Source organism: Myotis lucifugus, unplaced genomic scaffold (genome assembly GCF_000147115.1).
Source record: "Myotis lucifugus unplaced genomic scaffold, Myoluc2.0 scaffold_6, whole genome shotgun sequence".
NCBI classification, from domain to species: Eukaryota; Metazoa; Chordata; class Mammalia; order Chiroptera; family Vespertilionidae; genus Myotis; species Myotis lucifugus.
Genome location: NW_005871054.1, coordinates 19372507 through 19390435, shown reverse-complemented (window position 1 = coordinate 19390435; position 17929 = coordinate 19372507). Strand labels below are relative to the sequence as shown.

The following is a 17929-nucleotide window of genomic DNA, read 5'->3' as shown; positions in this document are numbered from 1 at the left end:
CTATATCAAAGTATAACTATGTTTCCTGATAGATACTGACCAATTGCCAATACCACTAATAAAGCATGAGAGTAAAATTTAACACTTCTCCCCTACCATTAGGTGTTTTCGTTGGTTTTTAAATATTCATAAATAGAAAAGGGTACCTCATTGCTTTAATGTATATGTTTTTTATAATTATGGACTATTTTGCTACATGATAACTATTGTTCTCCTCTGAGCCCTCTGCTAAACAAGAACCAATCTTTGAACTTCCAGGTTCATCGTTGCCTAATTTAAGCAAGAATTTCACTAAGCCGGTCTAGCAAGAATCCCCCATTTTCATAATCTCATCACCCTTAATCTCTGATGAAATTCCTCATCACCCACCATCCTCCAGGTGATGTCTGATCACCCTGGCCTGCCTTCAGCAAGCATTTCTGTCAAGTAACTTCCTCTTGGTAACTTTCACCCACCAAACCTCACCCTCCTCCTAGGTGACAAATTCCCATTTTCCTTGTTATATTCAGAATTGAGCCCAATTATATGCCGAGGTCTTTTCCCCCTTTTATAACAGCTCCTGATTAAAATCTGTTTTTACCACTCTAACCACTGGTTTTCTTTCATACTTCTAAATGTAAAATTTAGAGTTTCTAAAAATAAAATCTAAGTTTAACTCAATTCTAAATAAGGACTAAAACTAGTGTGTGTGTGTTTTGTAGAAAAATTGGTGGTATCTAGTCAGTGATTCAGTTCTAAATCTCTTCTCGTATTTAAGTTATAGCTAACTTACAAAAACATTTTTTAAATCACTATAGATTCCTTAACCAGAAGTCCAGTTTTATTAAAATAAGCTTTTATTAATAATTACCTGACTTTCAACCATCATAACACACTCATTTCCTGATAAAATATTAGCTTTTATTCAAACAGTCTAAAAAGAAAACAAAACAGAACATAATGTAGGGAAAATAGGAAAGACTTATTAGACACATATTAAAAATACTTATATGTGTTTTAGGTATTGATAGATATATATTAAATATAAGCCTTGATATATATTGAATTTTAAAGATCAAGAAATTCCTATCTTCATTTTTTAAAAAGCTAACATAACTTAATTTTTCTTGATAACTCAGGATCACAACTATATACATATCAATTATTGAACTGTATTGTACAAAAATTCAATGTTCTTTGATTTAGGAGTTGGGAAATTCCTACTCCTGGTTCTCTCACTAATCCATGTGATCTTATAAAAGTTACCCAACTTTTCTGAACTTCAGTCCCCTCAACTATACAATGAGAGTTTAATATTCTGTGATTATATGGAACTAAAAGATCACAGTGTGGAAAACACCAAAGTACTGATCCCAAAACAATGAATTGGTTGATTTTTTAAAATAAGATTTATATTTGCCCAGCCAGTGTCGCTCAGTGGTTGAGTGTCAACCTATGAACCAGGAACTCACAGTTCAATTCCCAGTCAGGGCAAATGACCGGGTTGCGGGCTTGATCCCCAATGTGGGGTGTGCAGGAGGCAACTGATCGATGATTCTCTCTCATTATTGATGTTTCTATCCCTCTCTCCCTCTCCCTTCCCCTCTAAAATATATATATATATATATATATATATATATATATATATATATATTTTAAGATTTATATTTGTTTGCATTCTATTTGCATCCTTCTCATAGATTAATGGTATACAGTCGAATTAACATCTTCCAAGGCAGTATTGCTTTGGCTAATTTTTAAAATTTTATTACTGAATACACAACAACAGCCACCTTCTAAAAGACATCCCCATCCTACAGAATAATCATCCTCTTCTCTATAGTGGGTTTTTATGGGGGGTTTTTTTCTGGCATTATTAGTTCAGGGGTTTCTTCTTGCAAATTTGAACTCAATTTTAACATCATCATTATTAACACATGCTGTGATAGGTGCTAGAAATAAAATTTTAAAAAGATACAGAGGAAGCTGCTAAAGCCCCAAGAGACAGGGACCATCAATGGCATTCTATAGATTCTATGCTATTTATTGCTATACTCCCAGAACAGTCACTTGCATTAGCAGATGCCCAATAAATATTTGTTAAATTAATTAAACAGTTTCATAAAAAGCAAGTAAACAGTATTAGGTAGCATAGCCTAAGTGCCAAATGATAAAGCAAGTACTAAAAAAAGAATAATCAATAAAACTAAGGGTATCCAAAAACTCTTCATGTTGGAAATAGAACGTAAGCTAAATTTGAATAAAGAACCCATAAACCTGAAAAAGAAATACAAACCACAAGGTGATGAAAGAATATTTAAGAATGTCCTTTTTAAACAATATTTTTTAAAAAGTAGACATGGCTCATGTGCAATGCAAGATTGCACTATTTTGGTTTCCTATCCTAACAGGTAGAAAATATACATAACCTAATAATGGAGAAATGTGAAATCTGCTATAGGCAAAAATAAAAATGAATGCCTGAACAAATCAGTATTTTTAGAAGCTTTAGAGGAAGTACTGTGTAGAATACCTTGGCCAAGGGAGAGACCAGAGGTAAAAACTTAAGAAGGCCCCTACTGCCGTCATCCAGAGATGAGATGATGAGGATCTGGACCAGGGTAACAATAGCATTAGGAATTAAACGACTACAACTGGATTTAAAACATTACACAGAGTTTATAAAATCAGATACATAGCTGGGAGAGAGAGAACCAAAGAATGAAATTTTCAGTGAAAGATCATCTGTTTCTATAAAAGATAAGAGGAGCTGGGTATGAGAAGATCAACTTGGTTTGGGAGATGAATTTTAGAAAGGATGATTGAGTTTCAAGTGGTAGGTCATCCAGGTAAAGACATTAGTAAGGAATACTACAAATAGAATTATAATGTGGAAAAGCTAAAGACTAGCTAGACCTGTAATTTTATGAGGTATCTAAACAAAGGATTCAACTAGAGTGGATGGACTTAAAGAATAGCTATTGAAAAAAACAAAACAGTATAATCTGGGACTGAAAGCGAGAGCACAAGAGACTGAGAAATGAGTAACTCAAAAAAGAGAAAGAGAACAAAGAAAAAAAAGAGAAAGATGAGACTAGTAAAAAACTGAAGGTAGCCCTAGCTGGTTTGGCTCAGTGGATATAGTGTCAGCCTGAAGACTGAAGGGTTCCAGGTTCTCCCTGGTCAAGGGCACATGCCTAGGTTGTGGACTCGATTCCCAGTAAGGGGCATGCAGGAGGCAGCTGATCAATGATTCTCATCATTGATGTTTCTATCTATCTCTACCCTCTCCCTTCCTCTCTGCAATCAATAAAAATATGTTTTTTTTAAAAAACCTGAAGGTAGTAAATGTGGTCTGCACAGAGAAATAAAAGAGAATAAGGGACAGGATGACAGTACCAATAGATAAGAGCTGAAAAAGGAGTTTCTTTTGTTGTTACTTAATATGTGTTGATATTTTTTATTGTTGTTCTAATCACAAACTGGATTTTTTATTTGTCACCATTAAATGTTTAAATTTTAAACAGACTCTTGAACTAGGGACTCATATCCATCAGCCTGTCCAACTTTAGCCCCCGTCTCATCGCCAGTAGCTTGCCAGAACTGCTAACTTCACCATAAAGCTCCATGAGTTTTCCTAATTCAAACTTGAGTTTCTTCAGCATTTTTATTTTTCTAACAAAGACATCATGGCGCGGATAAACAGATTGGCAAGCATTTTCTATGTCTTTTCCAATGCCAAATGGAATCAGTTTACTGACCACTTCTTTCAAGTCATTTGTCTGCACCTCTCGGGTCATGACTTCCATCACCTTCTCCGGATTTGGCGGACCTGTTGATGCTGAGCATAAGAAGTCTTCCAAATCTGAGTGTTGCATTGTTCAGTAAAACCAACACAGGATCAATGAAGCAAATAGTCTTGACATTAACATGAGCTTTAATCATGATCTCCCATTTTTTGACCATGGTATGATCCATGCCATTGGAAATTAGTCAGGTAGTTTTTGCCCTGAACAGCCTCAGTAATTAGCTTGAATTTTCTAAACGCACCTTCATCATTCTGCAGATCAGCTAGGCTCACTTCAAAAACACAACCCTTGAAACCATCAGATGCAATTTTGGTTGCTTGAGTTCTTGTGATTAGTGTTTTTCCAATATTTCCTATGTTGAACATAGCTGGTGCTTTCACATCATATCAATCTTTCTCAAAAAATGCATCAACCACTTTCTTCTTGGCTCCCTTTTTGCTGCCTTTCATAAGTCGCCTGTTCTTGCCCACCGTGCTGCTCAGAGAGTCAAAAGGGATGGTTGGTTGGTTTTTAAATGGGGAAAACTAAAATGGCATTGCCAAAGTGGATATTACCATTGGCATGAGGGACTCAGCTCTACCTGAAGTTAAAAATCATTGCTTGATTACAAGCTACATGTGAGGTAAAACCACACCTGCCTGCTTTTCACTGTATCTCCAGTGCCTAAAAGAATTCCAGGTACTCAGTAAGCAGCTAATGTTGCAACTAAAAGCCTTGCAAACAAAAGCATAATTTTTAAAAAATTCTCAATGATAAAATTTCTATGAGATTTTGGCAACTTTAACATTTCCATATTTTAGCGCTTTTGTGCTTCTCACTTAGTTTGCTAGCTATAAGGATCTAAAATGCTAAACTTTAATTTTTGATGAAAAGAAGCAAGCTTAGTGATAAGGAAATCAGAATTTTCATTCTAAATCTAAATAACAGAGGCATTTCCATGTTATTAAAGAAGCAGAGTTTTAAAAAGCTTTAAAATCATAATATATTGGTAATGCATCTATAAATAATCAGAAATATAGAATGTAAAATAGTTTATTTTAAAATAAGATTTATCTTCATAGAAAAATATTCCATTTGCTTTCCATTTAAAAGGAATAGGAAATGTGTATAAAATTTGAAGATAGGGGCTTTAGAAAAGAAAAAAAATGTTACACATCCCTGCTGATTATAAAGATTTTTAGGACATGATGCCAAAGACATTTCCTGGCAGTCCTTATTTAACACACAAAGACAAAAGATAACAAACCTACATTCACAACTACCAAAACCCAAGCACCATTTGCTGCAACTAACATCAAGCTGTAATTATGAAGCCAGTGGCATCCCTGAAATGAGCTGTCAGAATGACTTGGCAGGGCCCAGGTGATGCTCTACACAACAGAACACAGACATTACTTGCTCTAAAAGATTCTTTCCAATGGAAATCATGCAGTAGAACTAGCTAGAAGCAAGAGGTACAGACAGGCTGTTCTCCATATAGCAACATATATTGTACATTTACTACATTTACAACAAACATTTTAAATATCAAAGATGTCTGGGACATAAGACCTGCCCCTAAGGACACAATTTAGCTGGGAGACAGAACATACATATATAGGGGTATATTTAATAGTCAGTAACAACATAACCTAATATATTACTCATTCAAGAACCATCTATTAAGTAGCTACAATATGCCAGTCACTCTGCTGGACTTTAGGAAAATAAAAACGCCCTTAAGTGACTCACAGTCTAGTGAGGAAATAGCCATACTAAGTATGTGATAGGTGGTATAATTGAGATACAGTAGTTCTCACCACTCCTCTCTTAACCAACCTTATGGATTAACCAGTATTCTCTAGTCCAGTGATGGCGAACCTTTTGAGCTCGGCGTGTCAGCATTTTGAAAAACCCTAACTTAACTCTGGGGCCGTGTCACATATAGAACTTTTTTGATATTTGCAACCATAGTAAAACAAAGACTTATATTTTTGATATTTATTTTATATATTTAAATGCCATTTAACAAAGAAAAATCAACCAAAAAAATGAGTTCGCGTGTCACCTGACACGCGTGTCATAGGTTCGCCATCACTGCTCTAGTCCCTTTATAAAACACTGCTCAAAGACCAGGACACATTGAATATTCACGCCTAGAGCATACTATTCTTTATAATTCACCCATACACTTTGGTTCCCACAGAAGTGTAGCATAAAAACACTAAAAGTCAACTGGTTTCCTCCCATATCTATTTATGTCAGTTGCACTTATTACTCTGATTAGATAATTCAATTAAATATTACATAAACCAATAAAACATGGGTATAAAGAAAAAACTAGGTTGAATGCTTTGGAAAGACAAGACAATAAAGAAGTTGTACTAAAAATATCACTGTCAAATTAAATGTGAGTGAAATAACTGTAAAAGACTGGGAGAAACGTCATAAAAATCTAGGATTTTGCACTCAGTGTGCTTTACTCAAGGAAAACCAAAACCAGAAGTCAGAAACAATTACATTATGTATTATTATATGTATTACAAATGCACCGCAATTGTAGCTAATCCATGAATGTCAACACAGAACTGCATTTTTTTTTAAAAAAAAAAAAAAAAAAGTAAAGGGTCAGCGGGCTTGATCTTAGACTGGCAAATGATTATGAATTTACTGGTATATACATATATTTAACTTAAATTTAAAGTAGCATCTTGACCATCTTTTCTAATTCACTGCCCTACCACCAGTCTAGAAAACATCCCAGCCCTGTACACTGACTCAGAGTATTAGAGAACAAGAAAAAAAGTCAAAATATTTCCTTCTAGCCCTAGCTGGTTTGGCTCAGTGGATAGAATGGCGGCCCTTGAACTGAAGGGTCACAAGTTCAATTACCAGTCAAGGGCACGTACCTCCGTACCTCTGCTGCAGGCTTGATCCCCGTGAGGGAGGCAACTGATCATGTGTCTCTCTCACATTTATGTTTCTCTCTCTGTCTCTCCCTCCCTTCCAGTCTCTCTAAAAATCAATGGAAAAATATCCTCGGGATTAACAACAACAAAAATATTTCCTTCTACTTGTCATGCACAGGCCTATCACTGCAACTTTTCTTATGGCAAATTATTTAGTTTCTTATCTATAAATTAGGGAATGATTATTAATACCTATAATAACAGTTTTACAAAGATTAAAATAGATTATATATGTAAAGTGTTTAGCACTGTACCTGGCAAATGGTAAGTGCCAATAAGTGAAATGACTATTGTTTTATGGTCAATTACTGGGACCACGGTACCATCCTACGCGACTGATTCTACTTTTTCAAGTTCAATGAAGTATGCTGACCCAGATCCACTGGCTCCTCCTTAGTCCCTCCTTTTAGCTTTATAGGAATCCACATTCCTCGGGAGCAGGTTTTAGTTGTGCCTATAATTTAAGATCCTTTGCTGACTACTTAACCTTCTCATTTAGGAAGTATAAACAAAAAACTGAGAACAAGTCTGGGCTGTAATTTTCCACCAGGTGAAGTTGGTATCGCCCTTCTGGAATCTGACATCGTGTTTATTTCTCCTAACTAGATATGCTAGTATTGGATCCAATTTCTGTCTCATGTAAATGAGTGCTAATGGAAGCAGTGTGTAGAGTAATGAAACACTCCCCCTGGCCCTTTCCTTGGATCTCTATAGCGCAGTAATGCCAAGAACCTACTCACCACACCCAAAATACCTATTCAACCCAACCTTATGCAATGCTTCCCAAAGATCGCCTTAGTTCCAGGGCGCCAACTACCTTATTTTTCTCCACATGTTGTCTCCACAACAAAATACCTACTCATTTTTCCTTGTGTCATACTGCTTCCAGCCAACTCTACAATATCAATATTTTCTAATATTCCATCATTCCATTCCATTTTCTAATATTCCATTGTTCAGATAAAGTACTTTTACAATAAAGGTTAACAGCATTTAGTCTGTCCCAAAAAAGTGATTTTATTTCCCCAAATAGCATACTGCATTAGAGCAAAGATATGGTTAACATATTATTCTGTTCAAATATAGCATATGTATTAAGAGATGGGCTAAGAATAACCTAATAACTAAAATACTATACAAATTCATAGATGATCAATAAACACTAACTATACACACACATACAGAACTTAATTGGCTACTCTCAAACAAGCTGAAAAAGATCCAAATTTGCAGACGTTTTTTAAAAAGAAATAGGCATTATATTTTAGTATTCCTTACACAAAAATAAATAAAATTAATAAAAATAGAGTGATATTGTTAAACAACTTTGAGGAATACAAATTGTTAAAGACTTTCCTGAGCCCCTTAAAGAATTACTCTACTTGAAGAAAAGTATTCTACTTGAAAACTTGAAATAAGTGGTAAGAATTTACAGCTATACAAAACATACTTAATCATCTAAATGTTATAATTCATTTGTCTACTTGAGATCAGAAGCAGCTTCACAAGACCAATTAAAGGAGATGATATACTATGATGAACAATGTTCTGGCTGGGGCACTAAGACACCTGGGTTCTAAACTAAATCAATACCAGCTCACACAGTGATCTAAGACAAATTATTTTATCTCGGTGGCCCTAAGTACTAAAACAAAGGATGAGATTATTCAAATTCTAAGGTCCCTCAGGAGGTAAAATATTCTTAGTTCAAAGTAGGGGATAGAAAATTGAGAGTAGAGATATGGAGGGAGGGAGGGAGGGAGGGAGGGAGGGAGGGAGGGAGTGTGTGTGTGTGTGTGTGTGTGTTGCTATCCCAGTCAGTCCTACAAGCGCTAGAATGAAGACTACAGATAATATACATCCTTTAGAAATTAAGAATGTTAATATGTGCAGTGCAGTTTCTCCCTGTCTCTGCTTCTCCCACCTCTCTGCTCTTGTCTCTTCTTTTCTTCTCACCCTTCCCCAACTTCTCTCTCTTGCCTCAGGTTTCTCTCCCAAACTCCAAATTTTCCTCTATTACTACGTGTTGGCTACAATGCTTACAAACTATTACCACCTCTGGCCTGCCTCCGACTCCCAATACAGTCAGTTTATTGTCCTTAAACCACTACTAATAGGGCAAAGAGAACGTAAATAGCTACTACATGAAATGGACCACTGAAACCAATTCTTCTAAAATTTGATTTAAATAAATAATACAATCAAATGCATTCTGTCCATAGGAATTTCAACCAACAAGAGCAAACAACTTGCTGGACACCTATTATGGGAAATAAACTTTACATATTTTATCTTTTTTAAAACCTTACAACTACTCTGCTTAGTGGGTATATTACCTTCCACAATTTACAAGTAAAAACAAATCCTAGAAAATTTTCAAATCAACAGTGATTAAGCTGTATGACTCTATTGCTATTATCATAACAGAAAAGGTGCAAAGGGAAGGCCAGACATTATAACCATGGTCATCTGGGCAGCTTCGCCAAGAAGCTACAACTTAACACTCCCCAGGAAACCACAGTCCATCCCCTGCAAATCGCTGGGGGAAAGGGTCCAACAAAGGGGAAAATGGGTGCATGTGTAGTGAAGTAGGGAAGTAGGGAAGGTGCTTGCCTGTCAGTCTAGCCTGGGGAACCATGGATTGGCTAAGGGGGTTGGAATCATTGCAAGCACATGAAGTCCTGAAGGATTCATTGGTTATGCTCCTAGTTAAAAATCCCCAAACAAAGAAACTTTCTCTCTCTTGTTCCTCTTGCTTCAGTCCTGTTTCCTTGCACTGGCTTGTTCCATGACCTGCACTGGCCTGCCATGTGACCCTCGGCCATGAGGACCCCACATGCAATGAACTGTAGCTGGAAACACAACCTAGCCAGATGCTAGACTGGTCTTTAATATGGAGCAAAGACTCTGGGCAGTGGCTTTAACTCTAGCTCTGTTGACAATGAAATAGTACTTTTTCCATGGCAGGACCAAGGGAGATGGGACCTTGGAAGGAAACCCCTTAATCTTTCATCATCAATAAAGCTTTCCACTATACCTCATCCTCCCATGGGGACCTCAGGAAATTCTTATTCCCAGGGCAGCCCGAGAAGCTCACTTTCACCAGTAACAAGTAGGGGACATGGAGAACACCCACACTTTCCACAGGCAAATTATATCAATAAATTGTTTTGTCCAAATGGCCACCAAAGCCAAGAAATTCCAAATATCCCAGAGGCAATTTTCTTTCTAATGGCCTAGAATTGAAACCAGAATAACAGTAGTAACATTCATAAATCAGAAAGTGTACCCGACATCAAGCAGATAGTAGGCTGAAAAAGGGAAACCAATCCAGATTATTTGGACTTAAAACACATTTCTAATCAAACAAAGACTGATTAGTAAAGGGGTTTATGTTTGTTTTAAATTCCTCTTAAATTACCAAGATTTTGAAGAAAACTTGTAGGTCTGCCTCTACCATTGAAATTCAAAGAGAAGTCGACTTAGGTACTACATAATGTTTACGGCTAAATAAGTATATCCCTTGATAAAGAATTTCTACTAGCAATATTTCTCCCCAGATAATTACTAGGGCCATTCATATATGTCAGTTTTTGAAAGTAAGATAAGAGAAATCTGTTTCCAGTAATGGTGCCTTGAAATAACTCCCCTACTAAAAACAGATAAAAAAAATTCTGGATAAAATATTTTTACAATCATCTTAAAAAGAAAAGCTAATGAGACACTAAGGAATTATTTGGTTAAAACTAAAAAGAAATTGGGAACCCAGTCAGGTAAGGAAACAAAGCCACTGTTACCCTTTGGGTGCTGGCCAATCAGAACAAACTTGAACTTTAGTTTGAACAGCTTTGTAGTACCCAAAAGGCAAAAATCAAAGACCAGGACCATAATAGGAGATATACCCAACATTTTTCTAAGACCCTAGAGGGCTTATACCCTCAAAGCAAAGGGGAAACAGACAATTGGCCCTCATATGTATTCACAACCAAAATATTCATCACCTGGGTGGTCCAAAACTTCAAGCAATAAATTTGCTTTAACACTTGGAGTGTGGGAAACGAGTTAAGTCGGCTCGCGTGAATTGCGCGTACTCCGCGGGAGCCGTCTTTAACTCGGTTCATATAGATTTGCGGTGGAGTGCGGGAAACGTGTAAACTCGGGCCGATTGTAACTGCGTATTACCAAATATTTGTTTGTAATCCACCCTTTTGGTGGATGGAACAAAACCAAAAGACAGAGCCATCTTATATTTTGGCGGGAAATTCACCCGCACTCCAAGTGTAGTGCTTCAGTCCAGATACCTACCAGAAGCAAATGCAAAAACTTTCTGAAGTAAGCTAGCTGAAGAAGCTATCTTTCTTTGAGACCTCAAATTAAGCCTACACTTTTTCAAGGATAGTGAGCAGCACATAATAACTATGCAGACCGCCCCCCCAAAAAAAAGTCATCAAAGAAAGAATCAGAAAAAAACAATAGACCACAGAAAGGGACCTCCAAGACCTCACATATAAGAACAGAGGCATCAACTATAAAATAACTATACTTACTAGGTTTAAAAAATAAAAGACAACTCTGAAAATATTTACAGGGAATAGGAAACTATTAAGAAAAGATAGAGCAGATTTTAAAAGGAACCAAACTGAACTTCAACAATAATCAAAATCACAGGATAGCTTTAAAAGATTAGATCCAACTGAAGAGAAAATTAATGGACTAGAAAATAAATCAGAATTACCCAGAATAAAGAATGTAGAAATTTTTAAAAATGCAAAATACAGCACAGATAAGGAAGGCCTAAGGTGCATACAATCAGAGATCCAAAGGAAAAGAAAAGCGAACAAGATAGAAGAGAAATTCAAAGAGATAATGAGTGATTATTTTACAGAACTAATGAGATGCTAATCCACAGATTCAAGGAGCCTAACAAAGTCCCAAATTAAAAAAAAAAGAAAAGAAAGAAATCTAAACTCTTACACATCATAGAAACTACAGGAGCACCAAAGTCAAAAGAAAATCTTAAATGTAGCTAATAAAATAAGCTGGAAAACAGTAGAACACTGTAAAATCCCCATGCCTACTGCTTTAAATAAAAAGAAAAGTGAGCCCTGCCAGTGTGGCTCAGTTGGTTGGAACATTGTCCATTACACCAAAAGGTGGTGGGTTAGATTCTTGGTCAGGTCAGGGCACATACCCAGGTTGCAGGTTCAATGCCAGGTCTGGGCACAGGCAGGAGGCAGCTGATCATTGTTTCTCTCTCACATTGACTTATGCTTTTCTCTCTCTCTCTCTCTCTCTCTCCCTCCCTCCCTCTCCCCCTCCCTCTCCCTTGTTCTCTCCCCTCATTTCCTCTCTCTGAAGTCAATCAATCAATAAATAATAGACAAACATGGTAATTGACCATACCTTCGCTACGCCTCCCATTGGCTAATCAGCGAGATATGCAAATTAACCGCCAACAAAGATGGTGGTTAATTTGCATACATAGGCACGAAGCGGCAGAGCGAAGACTGAAGGCGGCTCCAGCCGGAGCAAAGGCCTGGGTCCCGGGGGAAAACCGGTGCCGGCAGCCAGGGGGAGGGAAGGCCTATTGCACGAATCTTTTCGTGCAACAGGCCTCTAGTCAATCAATAAAAGTGATTAGATAAGCATTAGTGACTGGTTATCTCAGCAGGTTATAAGAATAGAGCAAGATAATGTACTTGAAAAGTTTTTTTAAAAACTGCAAAGGTATATGGAGATTTAAGTGACAGAGCTTTGACAAAATCTGTTTTCATTCTTGGTCATTTAATCTCTCTCTGGGCCTCACTTTACTTGTAAAAAAGGATGTAGCTGATTAATTCCAAAGTTCATTCCAGCTCAAAGATTAATATCTTTTTTATCTCTCAGTCTGAGGGAGGTGTATACGTCTCATCTAATACTAATGCCAGGGGCCCTAACTGCTACATTTCTGATTTAAGTAGCCTGCTGCAGAGCTCAGGGAATTAATATATTTAAAAGTTTACCCAAATTATTCTAAGATTACAGCTAAAGTTGAGAAACACTAAACTAAAGTAACATATATTAGGATATGTTTTTAAGAGTGAAACCTCTATAACCTTTCTAAAATATAATTATTATTTCTAAAATATAATTAAAAATTATCAAGGATGACTAGAATCAAAAAATAAACCTGTTTACAAAATTTCACCATACCACAATGGGGCTCACCAGTTCCAAGTTTAAAGGTCCAAATAAAACAAAAAATTACTTTTATAAAGTGGTTAGTAAATATACACAATTTGTTACCTAAGAAGTCATGCGTGGTTAAGATAGACACATTCTGAAATGTTTACAGAAAATTCAAAATAGAAGACACAGAGTGAGTTATTAAGTAAATCAAGAACATGTGAAGTATATTATCAATGTTTGCGGGTGGAGGGGTTTAAGAGGATGAGCCAGCAGACCTGGCCTGGGAAAGGAGTCCTATTATCAAAATTTTGAGGCTGATTCCTATTTGAATGTCCCTTAGTGCCACTATCAGACCCAGAATATGAAACTGCATGGTTCCAGAATGGCACTTACACGCTCTCGCCTTAGAAGAGTTCATAACTGAAGATTGTGCTTTTCTGTGGGAACAAGGAGATATACAACTTTAACATCATGCACTTGATACTACTTATTTATTCGGCACTTACTTTGTGTTATGTACCAGGCCTCTGCTAGATATCTTAAAATATCTCATTTAATTCTCACAAGGTAGTCCTAGCTGGTTTGGCTCACTGGATAGAGTGTTGGCCTGTGGACCAAAGGGTCCCGGGTTCCATTCAGATCAAGGGCAATATGTCTGTTGTAGGCTCCTGCCCAACCCAGGCCCTGGTCGGGAGTGTGCAGGAGGCAACCAATCAATGTGTTTCTCTCACATCAATACTTTTCTCTGCCTTTCTCCCCATCTTCCACTCCCCTTTGTCTCAAATCTCACATCCTGTCCTCTATCACATCTTGCTGATTCTACCTTCAAAAATGTATTCAAAATCCATTATATTTTGAACATGTTTCAAATTATATAATCCCAGATCTCATTACTGCCACTTTAGTTCATCTCTAGCCCCGATTATTCAAAGGGCCTCCTAACTAGACTCTGGTTCTTCTATCCTCATCGCCCCTCCAAGTCTATTCTGAATCCTTGGCAAAGGGTTCTGTTTAAAGATGCTGTCACTCTTTTGTTCAAAACATTTCAATAGTTCCCCACCTTGTTGAGGTAAAATCTAAAGTCTTACCATGGGCAAGACTCAATACTTCTGACATCATTTCTTCTAGTCTCCTCCTGTACTCCACCCACACTTGCCTCATTATTCCTCAAACATTCCAAGCATGTTCCTTCCCTCTTCTGTTCCCTCTGTCTGGAATACTCTCCTTAGAATTCACCTTTTCAGGTCTCCGTTCAAAAGGCACCTTATCAGTAAAGCCTTTCTTCCCCATTCCATCCTCCCAAGCACTCCATATCCCACTTACACACTTTATCACAGCTCTTATTACCATCTAATGTTTTCAGGATGCATTTATTTAATACAGTCTGTCTTCCCGCACAATTTAAGTTTCATGTGGGTAGGATCTGTTTTCATCATTGTTGTTTCTCAGTGCCTAGAACAGGACCTGGCAGGAAGTAGGCACTTGAAAAACATCTATTGAATGAAAATATGAATCATCAATGCCAAAATTTAAATTCATAAACACTCTAGTACCAGCAACCATATAACTAACGATAGCTTGACCTTTTTCTCAGTTCTAGCATTTCCAAGTAAACAGCACAGCCTCCCCAACTACACACACACAACTAAGGCAATAACTTTTAATTTTTTTATTTACATGTTTGTTTTCCCATAAATCAGTAATTTTCGAAACTGAGCCTTAGGTTCTCATTACCTCATAAAGTTCTTTTTTCCTGCTATTCACTCCACTCACTGCTAAGCTCTTCTGTGCTATACTGAGAAAATTTAAATCCCTCAAGTGATAAACACTAATTTTTCTGCATTCTGATTGTTCTATCACTCCAACCAGACTGCAAGTTTCTTTGAGGTAATCAATCTGGTTCAATCTGTCTCACCCAGAAAATTGTTTCAAATGTTAGGTATCCCATTTTCAATTCCTTTCACAAATATTAAAGCTCAGTAATAATTTTGACCATTCTTTTCCCATGAATTACCTATTCTCATCTACATGGTGTGGTGAGGGGGATTACCAAAAGTAAAAGAGAATCATCTATTAACTAAAATGGGCAAGGGGGAACAAAATGACAATACGTTTTTGGTACAATGTGGTTAGTCCCTTACTCTCAAGATCTGAAGGAGGGAGGAAGTGATGACGGCAGGCCAGGTAGATAGGTGGGAGCTTGGATTGCCTTTCACAATTCTGCCCTGGCAATTTGAAAGAGCAGGACTAACAGGTTCCTGAAGAGACACATTAGAGTTCATCTTAAAGGTATTTTTGTTGACTTTGGTGTTAAGGACTTGAGAAAAGATTTAAAAATTAAAAGGAAGACATCAAGTAATCCAAATTTCATCATCACTCAGTTCTTACTTCCTATTGTTTTTCTAGGAAAATTCCAATGGCAATAGAAAAATAAAGGGATATGCTCAAATTTAATGATTTGGCAAATGGGGGGGGGGGATGGGGAAATCATTTGGCAAATTGAGGGGATGGGGAACATCTGTAATACTGTTAATAATAAAAATAAATGATTTTCAATAATGCTAATAAAGGGGCCAAAGACCACAGGTTCCTGCAAACTCTATCCCCCCAAAATACATAATACTTGCTCTGTTTGGAAAATATGACTTTTTTTAAGTTTCTCTGTGGATGTTTAATTTAATTTGAGAACAAACCAAAAGGTACTGTAAAAATGCAGTGCCCTTAATATAATGAGCACCAATGGGAAACCTACCTTAAGTTTAACATTTCCCATTAATTACCCAGGAAGTTGTGTGTGCATACAAAACTGAAGAGTGGCTACAGTTACAGGTAAAATTAAAAAGTTTAAACACAGTGAGGTGAGGGGAGACACAGGGAGTGAAGTGGGTTGAAAATTCCCAAAGTTCCGCAAGTAGTAAGAATTTTCTTGTTTTTTACCCAATTAGTGTGACTTATCTTACATTCCCTAAACTAGAAAAGATATTAAAATTTAAGTGGTTACATATAAAAATCATCCTCCATAACAGTACAACATGAAAGTTAAAGCCTGCCTTTAACACTTCCTTGAAGTCTGAAATCCACAAGCTCATTTATGGAATTCACTGTTAATCAGGGTGAATTACCAGTAAATTTGAGTGGAGCATCTAAGTCTGCTGTTTACTATACAGACATGGTCAGACGCATTATAAGAAAAATTAAAAATATCAAAAGACCAGATACTAAAGCAACATAACAGTCAGAATGAAAAAGCCACCAAAGAATATAAACATAGAGACTCAGAAGGAATCTGAGAAACGACGGGTCACTTCCTCACTTCATTCAACTCCTCCGAGGCCTTCCCTAACCACTCCATCTAAAATAGCTGCCCCTATCACATTCTATTCCTGTGCCCTGACTTACTCTTCTCAGAGCAGTTGCCTCTATGGGTCAGTACATTATAGAGATGCATTGACTCACTGCCTCCCACCTAAAACGTAGGCTCTATGAGGGTAGAGCCTGCGTCAGTTTTGTCAATCCCAGGACCTAGAGGCACACCGCTGGCACTCGATAAAGGTGCCCAATAAATATAAGTGATGAAACTGAAGTTCAGAGAGGTTAAAGGATTCCCTAAAGGTCACAGAACCAGCAGCAAGCCCTGCCCCTACTGTAACCGTCTGCTTGCTCTTCTCATTCCACTTGCACCACACCAAAGCAGGCTGTCCCAGCACAGACACTGTTAAACAGACTTCTCCTTTTCTCTTCTTTTCTTTCAGGATCAAAGAAAATACATGTTACCAAAAAAAGAGTGACACACTGGGTAGCATTTTAACTTCAAGTGTCTCAAACCAACCAAAACTACACTCCAATTTCATAAACATGCAGGATCAGCCAGGAAAGCACAGCTCTTTAAGTTCCTTGTGAAATTGGTGTCTGGCTTGGAAGTTTTCAAGAAGAGCCACTTAACCGGCTCAGAATGGCCTGCAAAGTCTCAGCCTCACTTTCATTCTCCTAAGAGGCCACAACTGCTCCCCCCTGGATAGACTCTATTTTGCAGATGATGCCGGAAATGTAACCAACTTTAAAGCCCCTCTCAGTCCCTTTGAGAGTCAAAGTCGATCCCACAAAACACTGAACACAACATTAATCCTCGGGGAAGTTTTAGATTCTGGGAACAGGAAACCATCTCTCAACTACCATCTGACTGCGATCCTCTCTACTAGTGGGTCCTGCCTTCACAATCCGTGAATCTGAAATACCTAAAAGCAACGCGGGAGGGGGTGAGGGAGTGGGAGGAAGAGAAGACACATTTACATATGTAAGGAGCGGGCTGCCTATGCCTAGTAACACTTTCTCCCCCAACACCAGCTTCTCGCCGACAGCCCAGGCCGCACAGGTTCAACTTCTGTCGTCTCCTCCGCTCACCTTCCTCTCGGAGGAGCCTATCGCCCATCCCTACCGCGGGGACGTCTCTAGACCTAGGACAGAGGATGATTTGCCCGACGTCTTCCAAACTACTGCTGGCCCCATTAGTGCACGAAAGGGAAGCCCTGCAACGAGCGACGGCCGGAGCGTGGAAAGGAGACAGAGTTCAGAGAAGGAAGGAGCAAACGCAGAGGAGCGGGAGGGTAAACAACGCATCAAGGCGGGAGTGGGAACCCGGGTCGAGGAAGTGGGGTCAGCCAGAGGCAAAGGTGAAGGGGGGAAGGGGACGGTGCCGGGTGGGAGGGTGGGAGCCGAGGGGAGGGGACCGGAGAGGGCCGGAGAGGGAGGGGGAAGGGTCCGGGGCGGGGCGAGAGGGAGCGAAGAGGCGGGATGAAGAGGGCCAGGCCGGGAGGGTCTTTACCTGCAGCTCCGCCCGCTCCACCTCCCACTGGGCTCTCTCCACCTCGAAGCGGGCCCACTCGTGCTGCAGGAAGTGCAGGATCCCCGGGAGGCTGTACTGGGCTCGGGCCGCCCCCGCCGCAGCCGCCCCGTCGCGGGCCGCCTCCGCCAGAGGCCCGAGACCCTTGGCACCGCCGGCGCCCGGTGGTTGTTGCTGAAGAAGAA

At 38.5% G+C, this 17929-nt stretch overlaps 1 protein-coding gene, 1 long non-coding RNA gene and 1 pseudogene across 2 annotated transcripts in view; 1 reads left to right on the top strand and 2 right to left on the bottom strand.

The window, feature by feature from the left end:
• The window catches only part of STRN (striatin), a 78410-nt gene extending 60488 nt beyond the window's left edge, over positions 1 to 17922 (bottom strand). The window contains exon 1 of the mRNA XM_023747804.1: positions 17727 to 17922. The gene's annotated coding sequence lies outside the window, so the exon portion shown is untranslated. The remainder of the gene's footprint in view (positions 1 to 17726) is intronic.
• Positions 3274 to 14194, bottom strand: LOC102418928 (annotated as a pseudogene).
• The window catches only part of LOC106695023, a 3913-nt gene continuing 1565 nt past the window's right edge, over positions 15582 to 17929 (top strand). Inside the window, exon 1 of the long non-coding RNA XR_001346114.2 lies at positions 15582 to 17508. This is a non-coding gene — a long non-coding RNA (uncharacterized LOC106695023). The remainder of the gene's footprint in view (positions 17509 to 17929) is intronic.